At 43.4% G+C, this 6,229-nt stretch overlaps 1 pseudogene; it reads right to left on the reverse strand.

Annotated features, from left to right (window-relative positions):
• Nucleotides 1–5,061, reverse strand: part of LOC140264593 (DNA topoisomerase 2-beta-like) — an 81,085-nt pseudogene extending 76,024 nt beyond the window's left edge.
• Between the last annotated feature and the right edge of the window lie 1,168 nt (nucleotides 5,062–6,229).

Genomic DNA, 6,229 nt, shown 5'->3' on the forward strand with positions numbered 1-6,229 from the left:
GCTGCATAGCAGAACACTATCACGGTGAGATTGGGCTGTGAGATGACTTGAAAGCTGCTTCCTCAGTATAGGTCTTCTTCTTGCAGCTGGGACGCCTCCATGAAGACTGTGCAACAGAGCTTTCTGTGCTTCACAACAGGAGAAGAGAGAGTCTATCAGCATTAACATCAGAGGTAATAAACGTTCACAGTTATTCTTTTTTTCTCCTTTCATTGTGTTTTCTCAGCCATTCTATGTTATTTATATGGTCTGTTCTACCATACTAAAATCCTTATGGATCTCTGGAAGTCCAGGCAAACTCAAAACAGAAACTTATGGAGAAACAACAGATGTCACATGCTGGCTTAACTCACATTAGTGAAATGGTTCACTAAGAGGTGGAAAATATCAACACGTGGCTCAGACAGCCAAGCAAGTTCGGGGAATTACAGTTCACAAATGCTTAAAGAAATAAATTCATTCCTGTAACTTTTGGAAATAAATGAGGAAAGCTGAACTGAGTGCTTCTGGAGATGCTGTACTAATGTTAACAATGGCATTCCAGGCTGTAGAAGAGATTTAAAACATGATGGGTACTCTGGCTTTACCCTGAATCTGAAAATTGTCTCTTGGAACTGTCTTTCTATTAACGAGAAAGTGGTAGAATTTGAAGGATTGCTAAGATTTCCGTATAACTTTAGTAAGAATAGACATAAAATATAATAATAATAATATAATATAATATAATAATAATATAATATAAAAATGTAAGTTTTATCTAGGAGAGATCATTTGTGGAGTCACTGTTACTTCTTTTTAGGTACAGGGAATAAAGAGAACAATCTACCTACAAGGGGAAAAAGTGCTTCTGTTCAAGTCTGTGATATTTTCACAATCTTAATTCAGAGGACTTCTCATGCCTTGTAAGTAATTCAAGCCTATTATACTACACTGAGTCTGTCAAGCATTGTACCCACGGTTCTCATAGTAGTCAAAATATCCAAATCCACCTTCTTCCGGTTTAAAGCCATTTCCCCTCATTCTGTTGCTACCTGCCCCATCCCTCTCAGCCTGTACACATAGTAGAGGTGCTTTCAGCCCTCTCTGATCACCTTCATGGCCCTCCTCTAGACCTGCTTGAGCAACTCCAAGTCCTCCTTGTGTTGAGGGCTCCAGAACTGCATGCAGTACTCCAGATGGGGTTTCAATGAGTGTGGAGGGGCAGCACCACCTCCCTCGACCTGCTGGTCATGCTTCTACGCTTTAAGGCTTATGCTGTAAGGTCCTATATGCTTTAAGGTTTAGATTAGCTCTAAATGTTTGGGTACCTTACTTGTTCTGTTTGGCTTAGCAAGGAAGGTCTTCTTCTGAAGCATCCTCAGTCTTCGTCTGGGCAGCATCCTTAGAAATTACATGGACGTTACGTGAGTGGGTGCTCCAAGGGGGGAAGAACTCACCTTTCTGATCTGTTTCCTTTTAGGACGCAGTCCTGGAGAGGATTTGCTTTACTTGTTTCCTGGAGACCTGGATTCTCAGATGGCTTTGACTGCAGCAATTTCTGATGTTCAAACTCTATTTTTCAGGTTTTGTTCACTTACTGCTGTGCATTTTGTTTGCCTTTCACAAATGGAACTTTGCAAAATAAAGCACGGGTACTCAAATGAAGTGCTGCTGCGCCTCCTGTGCTGGAAGACTAATGACCTATGTAACTTCTTTGCAAAGTATAAGTGCAGCGTGCATTGCAATATGTATTAACTGCAGCGTGAGAAAAATCAGTCCTGTCTAATTCTCATTTAGGAGATAGGAAAGCCTAATCCAAAAGACAAACAAACCCCAGAACCCGGAGACTTAATATCCAAAAGGTGAACAGGTAGGATTAGGGTCACCCTAGGAAGTAGCAAGTGCTGCAGGTTGGTTTGCTTAGCTCTGAACCACAGAGAGGCACCACAATGTGAAGGGCAAACGGCATGAAAACACATGCACAGGCGCTCCGCATTCAAAGCGTTTTGGTTGCCCAGGACTTTGTCAAGGAAGCCCTTCTTGCCCCTTAGCCCCAGGAGTCTGACTGCATCACCCCTGTGATGGACTGAACAGCGACTGCAGTCACACACCTGAGAAAAACCCTGATCTCAGTCCCTCACAAGAGCACTTAGAGCTGCTGTCCTGTGAAAGTCCATCCCTGTCCAACTCTGTCACAGCACTCTGTGTTACTGTGTGTCTGAGCGGCAGCTGGCCCACCTTCCAGCACTGCACAAGATGTCACTGTCCCCCCTTATTCAGTCAGCCTGTTTCCTCTAAGCACACTTGGCTTCTTCTCACACTACTGGCAGTAAATATTCACCTCAAAATAGGACAAAATAGGTTTTGAACACAGGCAGAAATGGCTCCACGCAGGATTGAACCTGTCAGTTGCGCTGTATCTTTGTGGCCCCTTCATTAATTAATGCCCAGAACGCAAGCGAATGGACACACTTTCCTCCTGTAAAGCTGCCTCTGCACCAGTCGGGTCTATAAAAGTCTGCTCTTAGTGCGAGGGCTCCTAGGAACTCAAAGCAGGACCGAGAAGTGGAAGTTACAGACTGATGCTGAGATCCTAATGAGCGCAGTGAATTATTGCTGCCCAACCAAAGCAGCCCTAAGAGCCAATCCTTAGAGTACCGTGCACATGATGAAGGACAACCTGTCTGGCTGTCCTGACATCCAGAAGGGCCAACAGCAAACAGACGGCCAGACCTTCATCACACACTGCCACGCACTCTCGTGTTTGCACTGTTACTCCCTGCACGTGATTCTTGTCTCCGACTGCTGAACACCTCACAGCCCTTCGTGCCTGTAAATGCGCTCCCACCGCACACAGGTGGGCTCGTGGAACAGAGCCACCTTCCCTGCCTTGAATCTCATTGCAAACTGCTGCCCAAATACACGGCAGCTAAAAATGGAAGTGAAAATAAACTGTTCTACAGAGAGTTATTTGGATTTTGAGATTTAAAGGTGCTCACACCAACGCAAATTCACCGACAGCTTAGCAGAGTAAATGCATTTATTCAGCTGCTGCTTTTTTGCTTGTTTGTTTGCAGATGCAAACACATGCGCACGAGTGACATGTTATTCCACATGTTTACATACGTGTACCTAAACACACCCATATAATCAACCGTGGCACGTATATATATGCATACAGGAGTCCCAGAGCAGTTTCTGTAACCCGAAGTTTATATTTAAATGAAATATCCACAAGAGATACACCGATCTGAATGGATACACTCGTCTGTTTCCTAATGCTTACAGTAAGACAGCACGCACACACTTCAAGTTACATGTGTCGGGCAGAACAAAAGCTCCCAGATTTCCCAACAGGAGCTGGTGGTGGTGGATTACCCCCCACAGCCCCTAAATGCAGGCAGGGCCACCAACCTCCACTTTAATACCAGCCCAGGCTGCCCAGGGCCCCATCCAACCTGGCCTTGAACTCCTCCAGGGATGGACGGGGCATCCACTGCATCTCTGGGCAGCGTGGTTGACAGAGGTCTCCTAATACAACAACCTGCAATAGCAGTAGTTTTTCCTGCGTACTTTTCCTTATTGACAAAGTTTTCAATGTCCATTCATAAGCACTGCTCAACATTCTCAAAGTCCACGAAGTGTTTCAAAATTCGGTACGTAACTCCATGAGAACATTTGCAAATAAATTATTACCCAGCCCCAAGGTGAAGACGGGTTTCTGCAGAGCATCATACAATCTCAAATTCCTCTTTCTTAACAAGTTCTTTCGCAAAATTAATTGCTGTTATTAATTACCAGGAGAAATAGTTGGATTACTTACATCTACCTGCTCATTTTTGTGCAGTAACATTACTTGACTTCTCAGTGGCCACCTATAAGAACTCAAAAGAACTTTCCTATTTCAACAAGACAATTCTCCTACAAGGAAACAAACTAAAATGTAAAGCTGCACCAAAATTTTACGGTGAGTTTCAGCACAAGCAGACCTGAAACACGAGGAAAATGGTTCAAATACAACTGCCTCCAAGTAGCAAATCCTTCAAGCAAGCTCACTTTGGTTAGATTCAGTTGTTTGCGCTGCTCTGAATAAGTGCAACAAAGGACATCCCTGCAGACACGCACACCTACGTGCAGAAAGAAGCAGCAGCAGCATCTGACCCCTTTGTTTTCAATGCAGAATTTGTCCTGGTTCCAGCTGAGACAACGCTGACAGCACAAACGTGGTTCTTGCTGAGAGATGTTTGCAGTCCCAGGGCTCAGTCGGGAAGCGCCACCACACGGGATGGAGCCGGGACAGCTGGTCTGGACGAAGCAAGGGCTTTATTCCACACCACACGACATGATGCAGAAGGCTGTAAAGATGTGGGCAGGGGCTGCTGCTTGCAGTTGGCAGGGCATCAGTTGGCACGCAGTGAAACCTTGAGTTGCTAGCAGGGCATCAGTCAGCAGGCAGCTGTATTGTTAGCTGGGTGTTGAGCGATAAGTAGTTGCGCTGTAGAGATGGTGATGTTATCGCATGTTTGTCTTCGTTCTTCTTTTCTGTCTTAGAAAACAGTTTTTATCTCAACCCACAACTTCTGTTCTCCTTCATCCCACTTTGTGTGGTGCTGAGCTTCCTGCTGGGTTGAATCGCAACAGAAGGAAACTGGCATTTATACTGAGAAACGTCAACCTCTTCCTCTCACTCCAATGGGACGGTTCCAAAGATTATCGTTGTATAAATGAAATGTTATCCAGGCTTTTCCTCTATACATTTTAAAGGAGCTAAAGTCATTGGGATTTTCAGGCTTTTTATTTAGTTGCACTAAGATCCCACCATCTTTATAAAGCCAATTCTCTGTTCTGGGTCATCTACTTCCATGAAGATGTCACTGAAAAAACACTCTGAGCTTTTGGTTGGCTCCTCTTCCTTCTCCTTCTCCTTCTCCTTCTCCTTTCCTCTTCTTCTTAAACATTTGTTAGTACTGAGGTCTTAGATGGATGCTCCAAACCAGAAGTGGATGCTCAGTGAATATGATCAGCACGTTCCTTCACTGAATTACTCACCTCTCTCTTTACATGCCTCTCTGAGGATGGCATAGCAGCAGGCTAGGAAATATCCAAATGTTATTTACAGAACCCATGAAACAGTGGTGATTGCAGTGTGTCCAGCAAGTGTTAAAATACTCCATCAATGCAGCCTTCCAGAGGGTTTATTACAGCCTTCCTAATGGTGTGAGCTGAGCACACTGCTGCTTTATGCTGTAGTCATAAATAAAAATAAAGCACACCTGCCTTTTGCTGTAGTCCTGAGATATTTCTCTGCTTGCCTTTCACTCCAGGAATTTTAACAAGTCATTTAACTATGCTCTTTTTTACAACTCCTCTTCTCTTAGTCCCATGTTCTGTGGATTCTGATAGACCCAAGTGCTGCAAATCAGCTTCATGCTGATATAAGCCTGACATGCCCAACTCACAGAAAGCCAGAGACTTATACAGTAAACTGTTTACACAAAGACAAGTCACCTTTTGTGTATGATATTTCTGTTTACCCTCTGTATATCCATCTAAACGCTCTACGATTTCTTTCAAGAACTTCTTACCATTCATTGTAATATCATTTCTGCCACCAACCTTTGGTCAGTTTCTCTCATGTGCTATTTGATACTCTAGGCTAACGTTGGATAGGTTTTGGCAACTGATTCAAAAGATGATCAGAATCAATTTAACCCTGCTGATAGTTGTACAGAGATGGCTTGTGCACAGCTGATTTAATTTTTTGTTGAAGCCAACACAAAATCTGCATCTTTTAGGATGTGTTCTTCTTATCCTATAGAGTGTGATTCTAGTTACCTAGTCACTACGTATCGATTACACGTTAATGTAATGATGGTGCATCTTGCCGTGTGCTGATGAGCTGATGGACGCTATCGAGGCTACGGACAGAAGACTTTGACTATTGTTCACCATACAGAGAAGATGCATCATGCCTAAGAAGAATGAAGAGGGATGGAAAACATCACGGACGAGAACTGCTTCTCGAATGGTTCCTGACAGCAAGAGGACTATCTAATCACTTGCTCCATCCAGTTGTGGTGCTGCTTTTCTTAACACGGTTGTGCCTTATGCTACTGACTATATTATATAGAGTTTGTTAAGGTTTATATAGAGTAACATATAATATTAGTTATGTTTAGAGTATATTTTAAGGTTATACATAATATATTAAGGTTTAGCAAATAAGACGGATAATTCAAATGGGCTTCTT

This window comes from Excalfactoria chinensis, chromosome Z, assembly GCF_039878825.1.
Source record: "Excalfactoria chinensis isolate bCotChi1 chromosome Z, bCotChi1.hap2, whole genome shotgun sequence".
Taxonomy (NCBI): domain Eukaryota; kingdom Metazoa; phylum Chordata; class Aves; order Galliformes; family Phasianidae; genus Excalfactoria; species Excalfactoria chinensis.